Source organism: Pogoniulus pusillus, chromosome Z (assembly GCF_015220805.1).
Source record: "Pogoniulus pusillus isolate bPogPus1 chromosome Z, bPogPus1.pri, whole genome shotgun sequence".
NCBI lineage: Eukaryota > Metazoa > Chordata > Aves > Piciformes > Lybiidae > Pogoniulus > Pogoniulus pusillus.
Window position 1 is genome coordinate 12,770,492 of NC_087309.1, and position 24,208 is coordinate 12,794,699.

A 24,208-nucleotide genomic window follows, 5' to 3' on the forward strand; every position below is an offset into this window, starting at 1 on the left:
CTTTACTAGAAGCAGGTGACAGTTGCCTTGGATTACAGACTGCTAGGAACCTTTAAAATATCTTTTCTGGTAACATGCAAATCAAATTTCTGACTGAGAACTCAGGGGCTGGTGAGCAGCTCGCCACCAGGGGAGAGGCAGAAGTCCAGGATTTTCTCAGCACAGAGAGAATCTTCCAGTGAGGAAGCAGAAAGGACCTTGGGCTGCCTGCGGTCTGTGCACCCCCTCTGCAATGCACTGGAGCCAGCATTGCAGACGTGGCTGTGCTACTCACCTCCAAACCACGGATTGATCCCTCAGCCCGTCCTAGACCACAGCCCCTGTGGTACTTCATGCTCCCAAGCCCACGTCTGGCCTCTCCTTGGATTCTTGTGACCTGCACCACCACCTGTTCTGTCCCATTCATGCAGCAGGAAGGAGCCCCAGGGAGGACACGGGAGTGAGTGCTGTACCTCCATGGCTGCCCATTGCAGCAAGCAGAAAGCTAGTCCTGCCAGGCTTTGCTCCTCCTGAGCTGAAGTAAATGAGACTATTTACTGTAGTCCCATTAGCGTGCAGACCCTGGACCCCCGTCCGGCCAGTCCCATTGTATTGTCAGCGTTAATTAAGGCAGGCTCAAGCAGACATCTCCGGCCTGTTCAGCTGGGACAGCTAGGGAGCAGCAGCAAGGAAGGAGAAAGAGTCTCAGCTGCAGAGCTTCTGTGCAGAACAAGGAGCATTTGTTACCCAGGAGACTCGTTCCCACAGCAGAGAGGAGAATGGAAACTATTTCAGTGCCCTCCCCACTTCTCCGTGAGCATTGCCAATGCTGACGCCAGGAGGTATAAATGCTGGCAGGCTGAGTGGTTGCCTGCATCCCTGTCCCTGCCACAGGACACTGGCATTAACCAATTCACTGACAGCAATGCCTGCCTTGTGTAGCAGACGTGCACATCAGAGCAAATGGAGTCAGCAGGCTAAAAATCAGACAAAGCAATGAAGCAAACAGAGGGCTCCCTCAGAAACGTTCTTATTTACATCTGTGTTCCAAAGAAGAAGATTTTTATCCTTCTCTCTTAAGCAGTTATTCAGTATGTTCCTCCCATCTCAGGCTAACATGGCCTTGCACCTCTGCAGCAAGCAGCCCTGTGCTGCATCTCCCTCCCAGGATTTGTCCCTCTCAGCAACAGCAGTAAAAAGGGATGGGCTGTCCCAAAGCTTCGTAAGAAGTAAGAGATTACAGGCACTAATGAGGAAGAAGACAGCTCGTCCCTGGAGGCTGTCTTCTAGGAGATGACTTCTCTTTGATCACAGAGATGAGCTGAGTGAGAAGGCGAGTATGGCTGACTCCTCATGCAGGGAGGGGAGTAGGGATGACTGCGGGCTGGTGGCTGCACTCCTTAGAGAAGCAAGCTGAGTAGGATGAAGGTACCAGAACATGCCTGTCACAACAGTAACAGGGGTCCCTGTCCTGCTTCGCCTGGAGTGGTAAGGATAGTTGCTTCCCACACCCCAGCACTGTGGGCTACAGCTTGGCAAAGGAAAATTGTCTCATCAGTCTCATTACTCACAGGAGTCCTAAGTGCCAGGCAGGGTTTATGCCCTCTTGCCTTCTCCCTTGTTCCAAGAGTGTGAGAATGCAATGCACAACATATTCTCTCACCTGTGAATCCCAATAAGGAGCTGCATCCTGCTCCCACAACCAGACTGCAGCAGAGCTCACCATTCTGGGGGAGGCCCCAGGCACCTGCCCGGGCTGTGGCTCTGAAACCAAGACTGAGCAGAATCAGGTCTTTGATCACCCCTCACAGCTAGGTGTGATGCACAACCTGCACACCCTTGTAACAGCCAGACAGCACCAGGGCTGCCATCTCTCCACCATGGTCACAGAACAGGGAACTGCCTGCTGCTGCCTCCTAAAGGATGGACATTTTGACCAAACTCATCCAATGGAGGACCACATGTGCCTAGCTATCTGCAAGTACAACAGCACAAACATGCCCAGGACACAGTGTCTGGCTCATCATTGAATGAACCAGGTTGGAAGAGACTTCCAGGATCATCCAGTCCAACCTAGCACCCAGCCCTAGCCAGTCAACTAGACCATGGCACTAAGTGCCTCAGCCAGGCTTTGCTTGAAGACCTCCAGGGATGGTGACTCCACCACCTCCCTGGGCAGCCCATTCCAATGCCAATCACTCTGTGAAGAATTTCCTCCTAACATCCAGCCTATACTTTCCCTGGCACAACTTGAGACTGTGTCCCCTTGTTCTATTGCTGGTTGCCTGGGAGAAGAGGCCACCCCCCATCTGGCTACAACCTCCCTTCAGGTAGTTGTAGACAGCAATGAGGTCCCCCTGAGCCTCCTCTTCTCCAGGCTAAACACCCCCAGCTCCCTCAGCCTCTCCTCATAGGGTTTGTGTTCCAGGCCCCTCACCAGCTTTCTTGCTCTTCTCTGGACACATTCCAGCACCTCAACATCTCTCTTGAATTGAGGGGCCCAGAACTGGACACAGCACTCAAGGTGTGGCCTAACCAGTGCTGAGTACAGGGGCAGAATAACCTCCCTTGTCCTACTGGCCACACTCTTCCTGATGCAGGCCAGGATGCCATTGGCTCTCTTGGCCACCTGGGCACACTGCTGCCTCATCTTCAGCCTACAATCCACCACTACCCCCAGGTCCCTTTCTTCCTGGCTGCTCTCCAGCCACTCTGTCCCCAGCCTGCAGTGCTGCATGGGGTTGTTGTGGCCAAAGTGTAGAACCCTGCACTTGGCCTTGTTCAATCTCATCCCATTGGCCTCTGCCCACCCATCCAGCCTGTCCAGGTCCCTCTGCAGGGCTCTCCTACCTTCCAACAGATCAAAACCTGCAGCATGGTGACAAAAAGGGTGGACATCCTTATTTTTCCCATGTGCTAGACCGCTCATGAGCATGGTTGGAGAAGCTCAGTGCATTCCCACCATGCTCACTCATTACTTGTGGGAGGAACGTGAATCCTCAAAGGCACAGCAACCCCATCCCTCACCACTGAGGCCATTTTAGCAATACCACAGTGAGGAATATTGTTCAGAGCTGAACTAAGAGCATGCTCAAGAGGTCAAGTGGCACCAAAACACAGAGGCCAAAAGAAAAGCAGGAGATGCTGAAAACTTTATAAAAATCCTCAGGAAGAAAAACAAAACCAATTTCCCATCCTTGCAAGCCCTGACCTTGAAGGTCAAACAATCTCTTACTCTCAAACACGCAGAGATGATACAGATTGATCATTACCAACATGTGCTCAACAACTTTCTATTCACTGGGAACAAATACAGGAGCTTTTGGACAAGGAGTCAAAAATCCAAGTGGACTGGTAGCAGCACATTAGCACAGTGGCAATGCCTGACCTCAGACTTCACTTTTCCCTAGGGAGTCACTAAGTGAGCGCCCTTGCTGAGTTTGCCTTCTGAGAGGATCTGAGGACAGAAGCACAGAGTCTGTGGGTTATGCCAGCCACAGATACATTTGCAACAGCAGGATCCACCAGCCTCCCGTTCTTCCCCTGTACTCAGCACTGGTCAGGCCACACCTTGAGTGCTGTGTCTAGTTCTGGGCTCCTCAATTCAAGAGAGATGTTGAGGTGCTGGAACATGTCCAGAGAAGGGCAACAAAGCTGGTGAGGGGCCTGGAACACAAAGCCTATGAGGAGAGGCTGAGGGAGCTGGGGGTGTGCAGCCTGGAGAAGAGGAGGCTCAGGGGGGACCTCATTGGTGCCTACAACTCCCTGAAGGGAGGCTGCAGCCAGGGGGGGTTGGTCTCTTCTCCCAGGCAACCAGCAACAGAACAAGGGGACACAGTCACAAGTTGTGTCAGAGGAGGTCCAGGCTGGATGTTAGGAGGAAGTTGTTGGCAGAGAGAGTGATTGGCATTGGAATGGTCTGCCCAGGGAGGTGGTGGAGGCACCGTCCCTGGAGCTGTTCCAGAGAAGCCTGGATGAGGCACTTAGTGCCATGGTCTGGTTGACTGGCTAGGGCTGGGTGCTAGGTTGGACTGGCTGATCTTGGAGGTCTCTTCCAACCTGGTTGATTCTATGATTCTATGATGATCCTGTACCAGTGAGCCCTACCTGCTGCCCAGAGCAGCAGTACTGATTCCTTGAGGGCTAGCAACACAAGGCAGAGTCATGCCCCCAGATAAGAAGGGAAAGTTGCTCCTGATTCTTAAAAAAAAAAAAAAAAAAGTAGACACTTCTTCTTGTTTACTATTTTCTAAGAGAATTAATTCCTCTGAATTAATTCCTCTGATGTTTAAGAACATTCTCTACATTTCCAGCTTATCTTTATCCATGCACAGCCCACTCCTCTTCACTCATGTTCCAAAAACGATCTCTAACGTCAGCATTTATCCAGTGTTTAAAGTTATATCATCTGAGTTCTTTAATCACTTCACATAGGTAGGCTCTGCATTTCTTTGATCATGCCAGTATCCCTGACCCAGTTTGCATACAGCCTTCAGAAAGCCACTGGAAATGCACAGTCTGCCAAGCAAGGTTTCACATATCTTAATACACTAAAATTGCTCTATCTCTGTTACAAATACTTTGTCCAACATCTAATGTGGGATGGCATTTACCTTTCTCACAGCTGCATCATACTAGCTGCTGCACATCACTGGACCATGGGTTTTCCCCCATCTCTCTCACCTTCCCCAGTGAGCTCCCAATTGGAACTGAACTCCTTGCTTAATTGCCATGCAATTTTGAACTATCCAGTTTCAATCTGTATTATTTCCTAAGGATAACCAAACTCTTCCTACTGAATAACCCTGGACTAGCTCTGATGATGCTTCCTAGCTTTCTATCTTCAGGGAACATCACTAGTAAAATCTCACTTTCTAACACTCAGAGTATTATTTGATGTACTGCATAGCTTCCATTTCAAGGCTACTCCACTAATAACTTCTTTTCAGAACAGCAGTTTCTCTTCCAGCAGTCCTGTTACCTTCCTCAGGTCTGTCTACTGCTTTTTATTTCACAAAGAGTATTATCACAGGACCACAGGATATTAGAGGTATATCACAGCATCACAGGATATTAGACACCCAAGGAGATCATCGAGTCCAACCTCCCTGCCAGAGCAGGACCACACAATCTAGCACAGATCACAGAGGAATGCATCCAAACAGGCCTCAAATGTCTCCAGAGAAGGAGACAGCTCCACAACAACCTCTCTGGGGAGCCTGTTCCAGTGCCCTGTGTCAAGAATTTCCCCCCATGTTGAGAAGAAACCTCTTGTGCTGCAAATTCCACCCATTGCTCCTTGTCCTATCACAAGGAGCAGGTGAGCAGAGCCTGTCTCCTCCCTCCTGACCCACAACCTTCAGATGTTTATAAACATTTATTAAATCTCCTCTCAGTCTTCTCTTCTCCAGACTAAGCAGCCCCATGTCCCTCAGCCTCTCCCAATAACACAGTGTTCCAGTCCCCTAATCATCCTGCTAGCTCTCCACTGGACCTTCTCCAGAAGATCCTTGACCCTCTTAAACTGGTAAGCCCAAAACTGAACACAGTATTCAAGATGAGGTCTCACCAGGACAGAGTAGAGGGGGAGGAGAACCTCCCTTGATCTGCTGGGGACACTCTTCCCATTACACCCCAGGATCCCATTGGCCTTCTTGGCCACAAGGGCACATTGCTGTGCCATGGTTAACTTGTTATCCACCAGCACCCCCAGGTCCCTCTCCACAGGGCTGCTCTCCAGCAGATCACCTCCCAGCCTGTACTGGTGCAGGTTATTATTCTTCCCCAGGTGCAGGACTCTGCACTTGTCCTTGTTGAACCTCATTTGGTTCCTCTGTGCCCAGCTCTCAGTCTGTCCAGGTCTCTCTGGATGGCCACACAGCTTTCAGCTGTATCAGCCAAGCCTCCAAGTCTGGTGTCATCAGCAAACCTGTTGAGCAGACTCTGTCTGTCTGTCTGTCCCCTCATCAATGCCATTGATGAAGATTTTGAACAGAGCTGGACCCAGCACTGATCCCTGGGGGACTCCACTAGTCACAGCTCTCCAGCTGGACCTGGCACCATTGATTACCACTCTTTAAACTCTGTCTTGTAACCAGTTCCTAATCCACCTCAGTGTCTGCTCTTCCATCCCACACTTCCTGAGCTTGCTGAGTATCATGGGAAACAGTGTCAAAGGCCTTGCTAAGATCAAGGTAGACTACATCCACTGGTCTCCCTGAATCTACCCATTCAGTTATGCCATCGTTCATTATAGATGGAAGATGTCCATAGATTCAAAAGGAGGCATGGTAAACACTTGAGAGATCCATTTTAGCTTCCTAAAGAGATAAAAGGCCTTTGACACTGTCCCCCACAGCAAACTGCTGGCTAAGCTGTCAGCCCATGGCTTGGATGGCAACACTCTGTGCTGGGTTAGGAACTGGCTGGAGGGCTGGACCCAGAGAGTGGTGGTGAATGGTGCCACATCCAGCTGGCGGCTGTCACTAGTGGTGTCCCTCAGGGATCAGTGCTGGGCCCCATCCTCTTTAACATCTTCATAGATGACCTGGATGAGGGCATGGAGTCAGTCATCAGCAAGTTTGCAGATGACACCAAGCTGGGGGCAGATGTGACTGAGCTGGAGGGCAGAAGGGCTCTGCAGCGGGACCTTGACCACTTGGACAGATGGGCAGAGTCCAATGGGATGGAGTTCAATAGCTCCAAGTGCAGGGTGCTGCACTTTGGCCACAACAACCCCATGCAGAGATACAGGCTGGGGTTGGAGTGGCTGGAGAGCAGCCAAACAGAGAAGGATCTGGGGGTGCTGATTGATACCCACCTGAACATGAGCCAGCAGTGTGCCCAGGTGGCCAAGAGAGCCAGTGGCATCCTGGCCTGCATCAGGAATGGTGTGGTCAGCAGGAGCAGGGAGGTCATTCTGCCCCTGTACTCTGCACTGGTTAGACCACACCTTGAGTCCTGCGTTCAGTTCTGGGCCCCCCAGTTTAGGAGGGACATTGAGATGCTTGAGCGTGTCCAGAGAAGGGCGACGAGGCTGGGGAGAGGCCTTGAGCACAGCCCTAAGAGGAGAGGCTGAGGGAGCTGGGATTGGTTAGCCTGGAGAAGAGGAGGCTCAGGGGTGACCTCATTGCTGTCTACAACTACCTGAGGGGTGGTTGTGGCCAGGAGGAGGTTGCTCTCTTCTCTCAGGTGGCCAGCGCCAGAACGAGAGGACACAGCCTCAGGCTGTGCCAGGGGAAATTTAGGCTGGAGGTGAGGAGAAAGTTCTTCACTGAGAGAGTCATTGGACACTGGAATGGGCTGCCCGGGGAGGTGGTGGAGTCGCCGTCCCTGGGGCTGTTCAAGGCAGGATTGGACATGGCACTTGGTGCCATGGTCTGGCCTTGAGCTCTGTGGTAAAGGGTTGGACTTGATGATCTATGAGGTCTCTTCCAACCTTGGTGATACTGTGATACTGTGAAATATAATGGATTTAGCAAGTCCTCTGGAAAAAAAACAAATAGGATATGATGCTTGCTTGTCCTGTTCTCCCTCCTCTCCAGCTGATCACTTGCAATCACTTTAGGGAAAATCATGCTAGGCAGGATGGTTCCTTTATCCCATCACTATCCTGATTTCCACCTTCCTGTATTTGGGTCAGATTCCCTGTATTGCTAGTGGCTGACGCCTCACTGCCCAGGAACAGAGGCTATCACAATCTCCATAAAAAGACAGAACCACCAGATAGGACTCGTCCTGGCAAGGTTTCCCTTGGAGGTTGGGCTGAGTTCCACATACCACTACAGTACTGAGGCATCTGTCAGAGAACCAGTCACAGCCTACAGCCTGCCTACAGTGCCTTGCAGCTCAAGATTCCAGTATGTCCAAATTATCTTTCTAGGAAAGTGCTGCTATCCACATTTCACATGCAAGATACTGGGGCAACCAGGAGGTGAGGGTCACTTGGAAGGCTGTGGGAAAGGGAAAAGTGATCCTAAAACTTCAGTGCCCATCTTTTAGCCCTCATACACAGTACTGCCCAATCAAGGGCACAGTAAACAGCTGAATGCTTTTACACAGAGGGAAATCAGGACACGAACAAGAGCACAGCTCCTGAATCACGCTGCAAGCCCCAGCTTCAATCTGATAAACCAGGATCATAAAGCTGTACAGAAACCTCTGAATTAAGAAAAGACTGAAATTAAATGATCCATCCTGAGATACCAAAGTATTGAAGTAGGATCTCAGCTCTAAGAGCAGCCCTGTTTCTTCAGGCACTCTCTCAAATATTGATGATACACTTGAGTGGAATTACAAAGCTATCATCCTTCAGCCATCAAAGGTTTAGCAAAAGAAGCATTACTGCTTAAAACAAAAACAAAACAACACCTTCTAACCTGGCATTTAATTTCTCTAAGCAGCCCATGGTAACAGTGGGTATTTAGGTGCTACTGATTCATTCCTTTTAAAATTAGCTTTCACAATGGGATCAATACTGCCTCTACGGTAGAGTTTACTTGAAACAACAGTTTCACCATGAATTAATAGCTTCCCACTGCCAGGAGGAAAGCCTGAAGTTGCCACATTCTGCACTAGACTGGTGCTGCTGAATTTGGCAGCCCTAGTTCTGCTGTATTTGCTGCCCTCAAATAAAAAGCATGGGTTTCCAACTAAGCAGCTGAAAATCTGCAAGGCTGAGCTGCAGCTACATCCCCAAAATGGTTCAGTGTCTGCTCTGCTGTGTACACAGCACACACTGCTCAAGGAAGGTGGCTGCTCATGGTTGCCATGATGTACACCAAAGTGACATCCCCTTTCCACTCTCGGGGCATCACCCAGCTGACTCAAAGTCAGGGTGACTGCATTGCAAACAAGCAGCAGCTGACAGCGACTGCAATGGAAAGGATGCAGCAGGGAAGGGGCAAGCAGAGGAGAAAAACATCACTGTTTGACACACAAGAGGCCACATTCAGGAATGGAAAAAGCCTTCTGTCCTCCTACTTCAGTAGTGAGTCATAAATATTCCAGTTTTCCAAGGCAACAGCAAGTATGAAAAAACGTTCTGGATTTCATGCAGAAAATCCACTCTCACCTCCGTGCATGCCAAAGCACTCTCCTGCCATCGCTGCTCGGAGCAACAGCAAAAGCCAAGCAGTGAGAGCTGTCAGCTCACCACAAAGTGAGACCTCCCTGTTCCCAAACATTCTCACCTTTGCAATGAAGACCAGAGAGCACACAACCATCAGCTGATTTATTAGACATGTGATATTAATTATGGCTGTTTATACTGATTCCCACCCCCTCCCCCCCCCCCCCGCTATGCTTCTCCATTTAAGAGCCAAACTGCCAAACTGGACATGCAGTGCTGCTCTGAAGTGTTACCTTCTCCAGCTGGCTGTTTCAGCAGCAAATAAAGCAATGTTTAGACAGATTGTGCTTTTGCAAAGCACTCTCTGATCGAAAGAGGCTGTTGAAGGTACTCAATACCACCGACCAGCAGCAGTGTTACAGCACAATACTGAAATACACAGGACTCCAGCACCACAAGATGCTGCCTGTGGTCCTGAGCACCTGGAAAACCTGTAAAGGAGAGAGGAAACAGGACCTCTGTAAATCTCTGCTTAAAAAACACCTTTGTAATGCAGGGTTGTAACTAAATCCTGGTGTAATGGGTTGAGGAACTTCCCCTCCCCCCCGAACTGAAATTTACCAGACCAGCTCAGACGGCTTGGAAGTAAGACGAAGATATATTTACAGCAGATAAATATACAAGCATAGATAGAATAACAGAATCAACCAGGTTGGACAAGACCTCCAAGATCAGCCAGTCCAACCTAGCACCCAGCCCTAGCCAGTCAACTAGACCATGGCACTAAGTGCCTCAGCCAGGCTTTGCTTCAACACCTCCAGCAACGGTGACTCCACCACCTCCCTGGGCAGCCCATTCCAATGCCAATCACTCTCTCTGCCAACAACTTCCTCCTAACATCCAGCCTAGACCTTCCCTGGCACAACTTGAGACTGTGTCCCCTTGTTCTGCTGCTGGTTGCCTGGGAGAAGAGACCAACCCCCACCTGGCTACAGCCTCCCTTCAGGTAGTTGTAGACAGCAATGAGATCCCCCCTGAGCCTCCTCTTCTCCAGGCTAAACAACCCCAGCTACACAAGACCTTGAAAAGTATTTACAATTATATGCAACTGAGAAATAATACAGAAATCCAAACTTCCCTCCTTGACAAACAAAAGGAGCCTAGAAGGGTCCAATGCCACCCTCTCTCTCCCAGCCAGAAAACAACCAGCAAGGCTTACATGTTATCTCTTGGCCAAGGTTAGTGGAAAATATTGGAGAGAAGCAAAGACATCATAGAATCACAGAATGTTTTTGGTTGGAAGAGACCTCAAAGATCATCTAGCTCCAAATCCCTGCCATAGGCAGGGACACCTCCCACTAGAACAGGTCACTCAAGACCTCAGATCCAGCACTCGGAAGCAAAGAGAACAGAATTGTTTGTACCTTGGCTTTTCATCCCTTTTAGCAAACCAGTGAATGCTACAGACTTTATGAAGAGAGGCTGAGGGAGCTGGGGTTGTTTAGCCTAGAGAAGAGGTGGCTCAGGGGGGACCTCATTGCTGTCCACAGCTACCTGAAGGGAGATTGTAGCCAGGTGGGGGTTGGTCTCTTCTCCCAGGCAACCAGCAACAGAACAAGGGGACAGTCTCAAGTTGTGCCAGGGGAAAGTCTAGGCTGGATGTTAGGAGGAAGTTGTTGGCAGAGAGAGTGATTGGCATTGGAATGGGCTGCCCAGGGAGGTAGTGGAGTCACCATCCCTGGAGGTGTTCAAGCAAAGCCTGGATGAGGCACTTAGTGCCATGGTCTGGTTGACTGGCTAGGGCTGGGTGCTAGGTTGGACTGGATGATCTTGGAGGTCTCTTCCAATCTGGTTGATTCTATGATTCTATTCCAATAATCCTTAAACCAGCACACCTGTAAACCTCATCACCTCTTGTCCCAGTTTGAGGCCATGAGCTACTCAGGACAGGAGGGCAGCAGTGACTCTTACACCTTTTGAAGAGTAAGAATGAAGATGCTGCACACTGATTGGAAGTCTAAAGGGAGATTCTACTCACAGGTGCATATATGTGAAAGGCAATCAGGTAGAATGGACACGTCCACAAGCTAGGCCAAGTCTATTGCACTAGAACCATCTAGAATCCTCCAGCCCTTCCACCCTCAGCAGGCCTGAGAGTAAGTAGGCCATAGATGCCCTCCCCATCTTAGGTCTGCAAGGCCTCAGTAGGCTGCATGATGCAGCTCAAAATTCCCTGCCAGCTGGGAGCCTTCTCCCACACACACACCACGAGGTAAGGAGGGACCTGCTCTGCCGGAGGAGTGAAGTGATGAGAGGAATGGAGGAGAAGAGAGCAGTTATCAGCCAGGCAGCTGTGATGCCGTAAAGCAGAACAGAATAACAACGTTACAACATCCTGGGTTGGTCAAGTTCATCCCCTGGGACTGGACTTCATCTCTGCAGTTTTCTTAAGGGAACCAGGGACCCCTCAAACTACCACATTTCAGCATCTCACCTGCTGGCTCTCAGAGTGGTTGTGTTTAACTCTTCTTCTGTAGCATCCTCGGTACTGATATTGTTAGCTGAAGGCATAAGGTCTACACATAAACAGCACACTGCCATGGTCTACTTGACTGGCTAGGGCTGTGTGCTAGGTTGGACTGGATGGTCTTGGAGGTCCCTTCCAACCTGGTTCATTCTATGATTCATATCATAGTATAGTGTAGTATCACAGTATCATCAGGGTTGGAAGAGACCTCACAGATCATCAAGTCCAACCCTTTACCACAGAGCTCAAGGCTAGACCATGGCACCAAGTGCCACGTCCAATCCTGCCTTGAAGTGCCCCAGGGACGGCGACTCCACCACCTCCCCAGGCAGCCCATTCCAGTGCCCAATGACTCTCTCAGTGAAGAACTTTCTCCTCACCTCCAGCCTAAATCTCCCCTGGTGCAGCCTGAGGCTGTGTCCTCTCGTTCTGGTCCTGGCCACCTGACAGAAGAGAGCAACCTCCTCCTGGCCACATCCACCCCTCAGGTAGTTGTAGACAGCAATGAGGTCACCCCTGAGCCTCCTCTTCTCCAGGCTAACCAATCCCAGCTCCCTCAGCCTCTCCTCGTAGGGCTGTGCTCAAGGCCTCTCCCCAGCCTCGTCGCCCTTCTCTGGACACGCTCAAGCATCTCAACGTCCCTTTTAAACTGGGGGGGCCCAGAACTGAACACAGTACTCAAGGTGTGGTCTAACCAGTGCAGAGTACAGGGGCAGAATGACCTCCCTGCTCCTGCTGACCACACCATTCCTGATGCAGGCCAGGATGCCACTGGCTCTCTTGGCCACCTGGGCACACTGCTGGCTCATGTTCAGGTGGGTATCAATCAGCACCCCCAGATCCCTCTCTGTCTGGCTGCTCTCCAGCCACTCCGACCCCAGCCTGTATCTCTGCATGGGGTTGTTGTGGCCAAAGTGCAGCACCCTGCACTTGGAGCTATTGAACTCCATCCCATTGGACATTCTATGACACTTCACACTGCCCAGACCACACATGCCCCATAACCATCACGCACGACCTGCTCATTCAGAAGGGATCTGTGGTTACCACAGACCACAGGCTGAACTTGAGTAGCAGTGGCATTTTGCTTTGTGGCAGACAAGCAGCATGCAGGGCTGTATAAACAGCCATGCCACGTGAAAGACACTGAGTAATCCTTCCTCTGGCAGATGCCTCATGGGTGTATCCTTTATGGACAATCTGGTGACCATTCAAAGTGAGCAAGGAACAAACTGCAAGGCAAGTGGGCTAGCTCTCTGTAGAAAGCTAGGGGGTACACACAAGCCGTTCTGAAATGCATGAAAGGCTCCTGCCAAGAGCAGGTGAACAAGCTGTTCTCCACGATCCTGACATCAGGAATGGCCTCCTGAGGGTGGACAGGGAAGTCTGGGTCAGACATGAGGTAAAACAGATAGAACTAATCATTCAGTATTCCACCACAGCAGTCAGGAGATAAGATTAGTTTCCTTAATGCTCTGTAAGGTTGTTTTCTGTCTCAGATCTTTGTCTTACTTACACAGGTGCACACATTCCTGTTACTTTCCAGAGGCAGCTAGGGCCAGAAATTGGAAATTATTTATTTTCCTGGATTTGCTGTTGAAGAACTGCACATCTTAGGGCCCTGGACAACCCAGTGTGCCATGGCATCAGGATATACGGATAGAGGAAAGGGACTGGACTGTGGGACGCAGCAGATAAAGCCTTAGTCATTGTGAGCCTCTGGAGATGAAATTGAAAAACAAACAATCAAAGAACAACACCCACAACAAAAAAACTCCACACAAGGAATGGCATAGCTTGAGTCCACTATGCCTGGGTCAGGAAGCTGTAACTATATGGTTCCTGGAGGTCTTACTCTCATACGATGTCTGTTTGACTCAGAAAAGCAGAAAGCCTCTACTGCAGGATTAAAAGCAGAAAGCAGTTTGCTTTGTGAGACAGGACACCTGGAGAAACAGAAACTTGCTCCTGGAATGACACAGAAATCCTACAGGCACATCCCATCTGGATGGGCATCCCATGCCAGGTGATCCAGTAACTAATATGCCTGGCTGTTAAAAATATTCTCTGGGGTGTTTTTTACCTAAATTATATAAGCACCAGCTTCCATCCAGGGAGTGCATCCAACACAGTGAGGAGACTACTTCTCATGAACTCCTGTTGTTGAAGATGATGAGATTGGGATGAGATTGAACAAGGCCAAGTGCAGGGTTCTGCACTTTGGCCGCAACAACCCCAAGCAGCACTGCAGGCTGGGGACAGAGTGGCTGGAGAGCAGCCAGGAGGAAAGGGGCCTTGGGGTACTGGTAGATAGTAGCTGAAGATGAGGCAGCAGTGTGCCCAGGTGGCCAAGACAGCCAGGGGCATCCTGGCCTGCATCAGGAACAGTGTGGCCAGTAGGACGAGGGAGGTTATTCTGCCCTGTACTCAGCACTGCTCAGGCCACAGCTTGAGTCCTGTGTCCAGTTCTGGGCTCCTCAATTCAAGAGAGATGTTGAGGTGCTGGAAGGTGTCCAGAGAAGGGCGACAAGGCTGGTGAGGGGCCTGGAGCACAAACCCTGTGAGGAGAGGCTGAGGGAGCTGGGGGTGTTTAGCCTGGAGAAGAGGAGGCTCAGGGCAGACCTCATTGCTGTCTACAACTACCTGAAGGGAGGCTGTAGCCAGGTGGGAGTTGGTCTCTTCTCCCAGGCACCCAGCAACAGAACAAGGGGACACAGTCTCGAGTCGTGCTGGGGGAGGTCTAGGCTGGATGTTAGGAGGAAGTAGTTGGCAGAGAGAGTGATTGGCATTGGAATGGGCTGCCCAGGGAGGTGGTGGAGTCACCGTTGCTGGAGGTGTTGAAGCAAAGCCTGGATGAGGCACTTAGTGCCATGGTCTGTTTGACTGGCTAGGGCTGGGTGCTAGGTTGGCCTGGCTGATCTTGGAAGTCTCTTCCAACCTGGTTGATTCTATGATTCTATGATCCTTATCCACAGCTGAGAAACTGCCTCATTCTACGCTCATTGCTAATGGGTTTTCCACCGAATAAAGCAAGCTGTCCTGGTTCATCAGTCAGCTGCACTGGAGGTCTCCATGTCAGGTCAGCCCACGATTAAACAACCTTTTGGCAATATCTGCTTATCGGTGTACACTTAATTGGCACAAGGAGTCTAATCTGCAGCACCTAGCTGCTGTGCTAGCCCATCGTACAAGGTCTGTCTCCTCCAAAGGACATGTTCAGCCAACAGGCAGCCATCTGGTAGGCAGGCAGATGCACAGAGCCAGCACTGAGAAGTACATGGCTGCCCACTGCGTGCTACAGTCGTACTCAGGCTGGAGGAAGACCAACAGTGAAGTAAACGCTATAGGGATAAAGAGGAATCCACCCCTGCCGTGTTCATTGAAACAGAAAACAAAAGTTGGCGGAGGAAAAGAGCCAGCACCAGCAACAAGGCAGGCCACAAATGCAAAGCAGGTCACAGGAGACACCTGACTAACATGCCAAGCTTAGACTGTGTTAGACTGAAACAGGGCCCAGACTCCTATAAAGCAGATGAAAGAGCTGTGGTGCAGTGTTCTACAGGGTTCCCCATGGAGACACCTCAGCACTTCAAGAACTGCTATAAACTGTGGTGTGGGGCTGTGGCACTGCACAGGTTATTGAGAAACATCCAGCAAAGAGGTGCTTAAAGATGACAAACAAGGTCATGTGTTCCTGTGCACCCCAGACACATTCCAGTGAGGGGAACAAGAGCATGCCAGGGTGGAAAGAGCCCTAAAGAGCCTTCAGGAGCTCTTTAAGTTACAATGATGCACAAAGCCTTGGCTCAGGCCTAATAATAACCTGCAGTTCTTTTACTGGCTGGACATGGAAGAGGAGCAGGAAGGAGTAGAGGAATGGAAGAACAGGAAGCCACTTATGAAAGACTGGTTTCCCAGAGCATCTTCCTGGAAAAACAGAAGTCTGCATTTCATCTCCATGAGATATTTCCATCTCTGGACAATTCTGAAGTCTGCCTTCTCAATATGTAATTACTCCATCCTGTGCACAAGCCCAGCATGTGCCCCTCAGCACACAAGGATATGAAAAGATCAACCAAACTGTGACATGGAGAGGAAGGCTAGCAAGGGCTGAGCACATGGCAGACAGCAGTCCTACCCAGAAGACAAGTGGCTGCTCTGCTCTCACTCATATTCAGTGCAATCAGTCACGATGTTCCAGCAGGATCTGTCCTCCACCCCTGGGAACATCAGCCAGAATTAGCAATCCCATATCAAAGGAGATGAAGCATGGAGTGCCAAACAATACCTGTGACCTTTCTGAGCAATTTTGCATGCCTGCTGCTTTCACAGCAACTTTCTGTATCAGCTTAAAATAAACACAGCCCTTCTGAAACTCAAGTATTCAGAGACTGCAGAAGCATCTGTCCCTTCTTCTGCAAAGCCATAAACCAGCGCAGAGATATCTGGGGATGCAAATGGAGAGGCCAAGGAACTACAGGAGGTAATTGGTGCTGTAGTCTTGAACCCCAGCATCTGCCCATGACAGTGCTGCTTTCAACCCAGAGCATCAAGGTAAGCCCAAGTGCTGCCCCCAGGTTTGCAGCCAGGAGACATCTCAGCTCTTTTCCTTTTCTTCTGTCTGCAAAGCTTCATGTATTAGGGCTGCATAACAGCAACGAGCACTCCACACACAGAGCAGATAACTTCTGATACAACCAGTATCAGACCAGGCAAGAGTGGGCACACATCATTCATCTGCAAGAGGGAGAATCTCCGTTTTCAGCTAGGGCTTCTTTGAACACGAGCCCATCTGAGAAACCTTTCTGTGACCTCTAAATTCCATGCACTGAATACAAAGGACTCAGTCTGTTCTGCTGGCTTCCAGCGGGGTCTCCTGTTTTCCAACACACAACAGAGGTTGAGGCTGCAGCAGCATGGGAGCAGCTGAATTGCATAGCTAGTATAGGACTTGACCAACAACAGGTGAAACTCAGCCTGAGGGCAATACACTGCAGCTTCCAGTTCCTCAGTGGGACAGTGCATCCTGCATGAGCTACCTAGGCCAAGGAGCTTGACTTCCCAGCAGTTTTTGCAGTGTGGCCTGGTTTTCAGTTAGGTACCAACCACACATGAAAAGGTGTATCTATATGGATAGCAAGAATGTCCAGAGCTATGGCTGTTGATTCAACAGCCAGATTTAATATGCTTTCCACAATTAAACTGGTCTCCAGCTACCAGACCACAAAACAAACCTAATGTGGGGCCAGAAGCTCTGCATGTGCCATTGCTACAGCCCATGACTGTTTTACTGAAGCATCTAGCTCTGGCCTCCAGCAGGGATCTGGCAGCAGGGTAGATTAAAGCTCAGTTTAACCCCTCCTGGAATTTCCTGTACCTCTCGCTAGACCTAGCGATAATACTCAGAACACACAGGGAAAACTAATAGCAAGCAACCTAATTAGAACTGAAAGGCTGACATCCTCTCAGTGACCAGCACAGAGCATCACAGAATGGTTGCTTGAGGTCCTGTCCAACCTCACCTTGAACACAGAATCATAGAATCAACCAGGTTGGAAGAGACCTCCAAGATCAGCCAGTCCAACCTAGCACCCAGCCCTAGCCAGTCAACTAGACCATGGCACTAAGTGCCTCAGCCAGGCTTTGCTTCAACACCTCCAGGGACAGTGACTCCACCACCTCCCTGGGCAGCCCATTCCAATGCCAATCACTCTCTCTGCCAATAACTTCTTCCTAACATCCAGCCTGACCTCTCCTGGCACAACTTGAGACTGTGTCCTCTGCTGAACCTGAAGGCCACTGCCTTTTGTGGTCAACAGGGCAGTGAGGAGAGGAAAACATGGGGAACCCTGTGGGATGCCTTCCTCCTAAGGGCTCAAGGCTGCTTTCTATGGAGGATTCTCAACACTTTGGCTGAAATGATGACAGCATTGGGCAGGGCTTTGTGTTATTTTTAACACTTGCTCACATAACTCTGAGGATGAATCCTGAGAAGAGCTCATCACCAAAATAGTATACTGTGGGCACTATTTATACACCCACTGGCAGCACAGCAGGGTATACTAAAGAGGGAAAGCTAAGAGGACCCCCCCCCCTTCCCTCGTCAAAGCTTAGCAACTATGGATATAAGGGGAACCTAAAACATGCTTTGTTACTCCAGCTAATCCTCAAAAGCAAACCATCACCTGCATAAAGCCTCATATCCTTGTCTGTCCTGTTCAGAAGACTCTCACCCATGTGAGAGAGAAGTCCAGGTACCTTAGGCTTGAGGGAGATGAATGACTGTGTGTAAAGCAGCAGGCACATCTCAGCTGCTGTGGACTAAAAAGGGAACAGTTGTGCCTAAATGCCAGCTAGGTCAGGAGAAAATGCTGCTGCTCTCCTGTTCCGTCTATCTTTGGCTACTGCAGGAAAACCCAGCAGGAGCAGGACTTCTTGATCATCACTTCTTTTCTCTATACAGCCCCTGTAAAGGTGTGCAGTAATGGGGGAAGGTGAAAGACTATATGCCAGTAAGGTTCACTGGAAAGAAGACACCAAACTCACAAGACTGACTCTCCTTCATCTCTAGACAAATGGCAACCTCAAGCCTTTCCATATCAAACCAGCTTGCCCTAAGAGACAGAAGCAGAAAAACCCAAACCAAGCCTTTTGAGACTATCTAGGGAAGGGTGGCTCTTGCCCTGTCTAATTTCCTGGGATAAAAAAATAACATCTCTGAAGCCATTCCCATGCCTATTGAAATTCTCTGATTTTTGTCTTCTCTGAGTTTCTTCTCCTGCCCCCTTTCACCCTTGACATATTCAGACTGATCTCTACTTTCACTCTCCTGGAGAAGCAGGTGATAGGACCTGGAGAACTGTGCTAATCTGAGGCTAATTGGAATATTTTAATGAGATAAATTAGATCATTGTGGAAAGAAAATAACGATGATGTCTACATCATTCATTGGTTTGCCCAGAGAGACAAAAAGCCAAAACAGAAACAATTTTCCCTCACTTTGTCCTGGGACATTACCCAATTCATTTCTCTTTTGATCTGATCTTATATCTCTCCTCTAATTTTGGCTAACAACTAACAACATACGCTTTGTTGACTTGCTTGTTTTGGTTTCTGGCTGGGATGGGAGATAAAGAAGGAGAAAGAGGAGGCAGCTTTGAGCCCTTCTGGGCAGTTCCTTTGCCCAAGAGGGAGTCTGGACTTCTGTATTATTTCTAACTTGTATGTAACTGTAAATACTTGTAAACATGGTGTGTGTAAATGCTTGCAAATTTTGCCACACTGTAAATACAGCTTCATCTTGCTTCTAAGCTGTCTGAGCTGGATGAGAACAGAGAAGTCAGACAGACAGATTCTGGAGCACAAGCAGAAAATCCTGGAGCAGAAAGGGAACTGGAGTTTGATTTTCCAGTGTTAAAATACATTGCATCTTCTTTCCCCTACAGCAGAGGCAACGGCCTGAGCAGCATACTGACTGTTCATCTGAGCAGCTCATCAGACAGAACAATGCAGAATAAAACCATATACGTGCTACTAGCTGAAGAATCCTCCCCAGGTGGGGGCAGGTCATAGAATCATAGAATCATAGAATCAACCAGGTTGGAAGAGACCTCCAAGATCAGCCAGTCCAACCTAGCACCCAGCCCTATCCAATCAACTAGACCATGGCACTAAGTGCCTCAGCCAGGCTTTTCTTCAAGACCCCCAGGGACGGTGCCTCCACCACCTCCCTGGGCAGCCCATTCCAATGCCAATCACTCTCTCTGTGAAGAACTTCTTCCTAATATCCAGCCTATACCTACCCTGGCACAATTTGAGACTGTGTCCCCTTGTTCTGTTGCTGGTTGCCTGGGAGAAGAGGCCACCCCCCACCTGGCTACAACCTCCCTTCAGGTAGTTGCAGACAGCAATGAGGTCACCCCTGAGCCTCCTCTTCTTTTGTCAGAATAAATGTAAGAGATCAGCTCCTACCTTGCCAGGTACAACGTCCCCAGATCGCGGGCTCAGCTCACTGCAGCTGGAAGCTGGGCTGCAGCAGCAGCAGCAGCAGCAGCAGCGTGAGAGCAGCAGCAAGAGCACACAGCACGCAGAGCCAGTGATAATCCGAAGCAAAACCAGCTTGTCACTGTGCCGGCTGAGGGATCAGGCAGCCATGCTGTGGAGGATGGCAGGCGAGAGGCAGCATGACAAGGCACTTCTTCCAGAGAGGAGCTGGCTCAGGGATTTCTCCCGATGCCAGTCACCTGCCCCTCCTGGGGCACAGCTGTGCCAGGGTGCCAGTTTCACTCGCAGAGTATGTGGGCAGGAGGGGAAAGCGAGAGCTGCGGGCTGCTGGCAATGCAAAGGCCAGATTGCTAATGAAAGCCCCAGTGTAAATACAGATGCACTCTGGAGAAGGCTATGGCAGAAATGCAGCTCGTGTTACAAAAAGCCATTTACAAGCTCAGGGGGGGAAAAAAAGCCAGCATGATAGGGCTTCGTGGGCTGACTCCACACTGTGCTTGTGCGAGGCCATGGGACGCCAGAGCAGCTGCCAGTGAGGGGACACTGTGGGGGGAAGTGGCCAGTAGCCAGAGGAGACACCCTCCAAGTCCATGCTCTCCAGTAGCTGCTAAAACAAACCTCATACACAGCACCTGTGAGCAGCTTAAGCATTTTTTTATCCTATACCCCGCTCGAGGTAGCCCCAGCCCCACACCTCTAGTGCACAGTGCTAGAGCTGCTCATCACACCTGGGAGGAAGGCTGGTCAGAGTTGCTGCTCCATCCATATGTGTGACCAGACTGCTGTGCAGGGATCCTTTCCCAGTGTCCAGGCCTGAGACTTAACCTCTCTCCCCAGTTCAGTGTCTTTGGCACCTCCTGCTAAGATTTTTCTTTCCCTGCCATTTCAGGATTTCTTACCAGCTGTACTGCTACTGGATTTACACCAAATAAGGAAGATTTGGGACAGAGACTAGCTCAGCAATGAAACATGTCAAAGGGCTTGGAGGCTCTGCATCCCTTGTGCTCATAACTGGAACAAGCAGTTGAGAGGTTTTGTAGATTTCAGCCTCTCCCCATTAAAAGAACACTGAAGGAACTCAGCAAGAGGCTGAGGAGGAGCTGTTTCAGGATGCATACCATGGTAAGCAGATCCTATTTTGAGTAAGCCTGGTGCCAGACAGGCATATAGCTCGCTCCAGTGACTTCTGGGTGCAACCAGTGACAAAAGAAGGAGTTCATGTGGTTCTGAAGCAACCAAGATCTGTTCTGTAGAAGCTATCAAGATCTCCTTTGAGAAGTATTTCTTAGCATCTAAAGAGAAAGTGTGAAACCACTTATCTTGGTCCAGTTCCTTCAGTAAGTGCTGATAAAAACCTAGCTACAAGGACTGCACAGAGGAACCCCAAAGTCATAGGTGTATGTCCTGGTGATACCTATCAGAGGGGTGAGGCCAGTCAGGCATCTAGCCAGCCTGAAATGCTTCCTGTTAATGACAGCATCTAGGTTGTGCTATCTTTTGTCTCCTCTCTCCATCAACCTACTGGTACAGCCACTATCCCTCCACACGACTAATAAAGCAAGGTCACTGAAGTTAAAACTCCCTGTTTCTGTGCATGATGGTATCCTTTCCATGGGCTGGCAATATCTGTAAGGAGGAAGGTGCTTTGTTGCTTTCCCTCTCCGTGGTGCAGCAACTCCACTGCAGCTCAGCCCAGCTGACCTTAGGATGAAGTAATTCTCCTGGCACTGAGCTGTCCTTCCCAATGTAACAGGTGTAACTCCCCAGGTCTGTCTGAGACAAAATCCAGCCATGACTTCATCACCAAGTATTCATCAGCATGGGCAAGAGAGCTCCTCCATACAGGGAGCTGCTTCTCCAAATGTGATGAGCCTCCGTGACTTATTCCTGTGTAGTGACAAACCAAGACAGGCCTCTCCTGGCATTAAGTGACTACTCTGACAGGCTGGATCACTGCTAAGCAAGACAATGCTGAAGCTGTATCCTCTACCAAATTTGTTTTTCAGACAGACTGGTCTCAGCCAGGGAATGGCTAACCACCAGAAGACCCTAAAGGGTTTAAAAACCAGTCACAACAACCCAGTCTCAAAAGGGGCATCTGAGAGTGTTCAGATCAAGGCTGCAGTAGGGCTCACAACACCTACAGCAACAGCAATCCTTCCAAGGCACCACTGACAAGCTTGCAGCATCCACAGCCTCCTAGGAGTACATGCATGGACCTCTGCTGGGGAACCCTGCCTGCAAGCCCTCCCTTGCACTTTCTAGCTGTACCTGGAGAGATGGAGGAAAGCAACACCCACAGAAAACAGCATTTAGAAATCTGTACAGCCTGACCTTGTCTCAGTTTGGGAGCCACTCTTCCCTGCCAGCACTGTTCCACCTCAGCCTGACCCACTGCCCATGCCGATCATCCACTGGAGGAACCCAGCCAGTACATGAGAAAGGGGGTGCAGCCACTTCACAGGAGTTTACCGAGCTGCATCAAAAGCTGAAGCAGACCACCTCCCTGTTCAGGGTCTTGGTATCACCTCTTGTGAAAAAAGGACCAGAACACTTACCAAGATGCTGCAGATGTTGCAAAATTAACTTCATATGGGATGCTGGCAGTCTGTGAACAGCAACAAGCGTTCTGTGAGACTCTTTCTGCCCATACAGCAGAGGCTCCTTCTGGCTGTCCCAGGCACGCAGGCTACTGCACACAGCTTTCTTCACCGTCACCTCGGCAGGTATGCTGCAAAGATGCAGATACCCATTATCCCCAAGAGCAGGAGCTTTAGTCCCTCTACCAGCTACCCAGAGGCCACCTGCCAAGCAGGAATGCAACGCACCAGCCCAGCCTCAACAGAGCTGTCAAGGCAGCCGCAGAAGGGCTGGGGCTCAACTGCTCTGGAATTCCAGCAATGCACAAGCACCCTGTCAGCCTGCAACAGGAATGACTCCTCCCTGCCCCTGACCAGGCTGAATCACTGGAAATACCAAAACAACGATGAGGTCACGTTCCCAGAGCAAGAAACTGGAGCCAGATATAGGTACGTGGAGAATTGTGCTAAAAAGGGACTCGGTGTACAGGCTGGAGGCTCTGGCAGACAAGCCCCCCTGGCATTTGTCGCATTTAAAAACAGCTTGAGGCTGCCAGGAGACTTTTCTCTGCAGGCAGCAGAGAACTCACAACAGGAGCTTTAAACTCTGAAAGAGGCATAAACGTATGAGCTCCTGAATATATAGATTTGTGTTCAAGAAAACAAGGCAGAGGTTAAATGATGTCTGGATTGTGCATTCAGTGGTCTCAAAATGGGACTGCGATACCCTGCTCTGGTTTGAGCAGTTAAGAATCACCCTGTAGCAAGCTGAACGGTAGACAAAAATTACCCATTACTCTCTGGTTGCCTATGCTGTAGCCTCAGCCAGCTTACACAAAAAAAAACCCAACAGCATGGTAAGCTTTCAACAGGGCGAGTGGCAAGGAACAGTGCCTCCTGCTATTGCTCCCAAAACGAGCACAGAAGACACCCCTTTATCAGCAAATAACCTTTTCAAGGCAGTGCAGTCCCAGCCTTCCCCATTTCTCTGGAGAGACTGGAGACATTTTGCTGCTTAGATGATGAAGGAAATTGCAACACAAGACTTGGAAAGGATAGAGGAATTCACAACAGACTTTGCAATAGCCTGCTCTTTCCGCTCTTCGTAGGACGAGATGTTTGGATGGGTAACAATAACACCCACGGCTACATGAAAAAGAGACTCCAAAAATCCAGGTTTTGTTCCACCAGGACTTAAACCAGCTTCTAATGAGGAGCCAACAGGGAGCAACCATGGAACCAGATAGCCAACACCAGACAACTGTACTGTGTCCACTTGGCCCCAGAGTAGGGCCACAAAAATTATCAGGAAGCTGGAATACTTCTCCCATGAAGAAGGACTGAGAGTGTGGGGATTGCTCAGTTTGGAGAGGGTGCCAGGAAGACCATGTTGCAGACTTTCAATGCTTAAAGGGGACCTATAACTTAAAAAAGGGGGAGAGACCTTTTATCAGGGACTGTAGCATCAGGACAAGGGATAATGATTTTAAACTAAAAAGGGGCAGACTCACACTAGATATAAGGAAATGAGGAAGATGGTGAAACACTGGCATAGGTTGCCTAGAGAAGGTGGCAGATGACTCAGGCCTGGAAATACCCAAGGTCAGGTTGGACCGGGCTTTGAGCAACCTGATCTAGTTGAAGGTGTCCTTGCTCACTGCAAGGGAGTTGGACTATATTTACAAGTCACTTCCAACTCAAACCATTCTATGATCCTCTAATGTCTCCCTGCTGGATGGCCAAGCCCAGAGAGTGGTGGTGAATGGTGCCACATCCAGTTGGCAGCTGTCAGTTGTGATGTTCCCCAAGGATCAGTGCTGGGCACAGTCCTGTTCAACATTTTTATTGATGATCTGGATGTGAAGGTTGAGTCCAGCATCAGTAAGTTTGCAGATGACACCAAGCTAGGAGCAGGTGTGGATCTGTTGAAGGCTAGGAGAGCCCTGCAGAGGGACCTGGACAGGCTGGATGGGTGGGCAGAGGCCAATGGGATGAGATTGAACAAGGCCAAGTGCAGGGTTCTGCATTTTGGCCACAACAACCCCAAGC

At 49.8% G+C, this 24,208-nt stretch overlaps 1 protein-coding gene across 2 annotated transcripts in view; it reads right to left on the reverse strand.

Annotated features, from left to right (window-relative positions):
- Window positions 1–24,208, reverse strand: part of RUSC2 (RUN and SH3 domain containing 2) — an 82,032-nt gene that overhangs the window by 50,724 nt on the left and 7,100 nt on the right. The window contains exon 2 of one of the 2 annotated variants that reach the window (XM_064176457.1): window positions 22,139–22,311. The gene's annotated coding sequence lies outside the window, so the exon portion shown is untranslated. Of the gene's footprint in view, window positions 1–274; window positions 694–22,138; window positions 22,312–24,208 lie in introns of those variants that run through there. The other variant, XM_064176458.1, reaches the window with a different exon arrangement.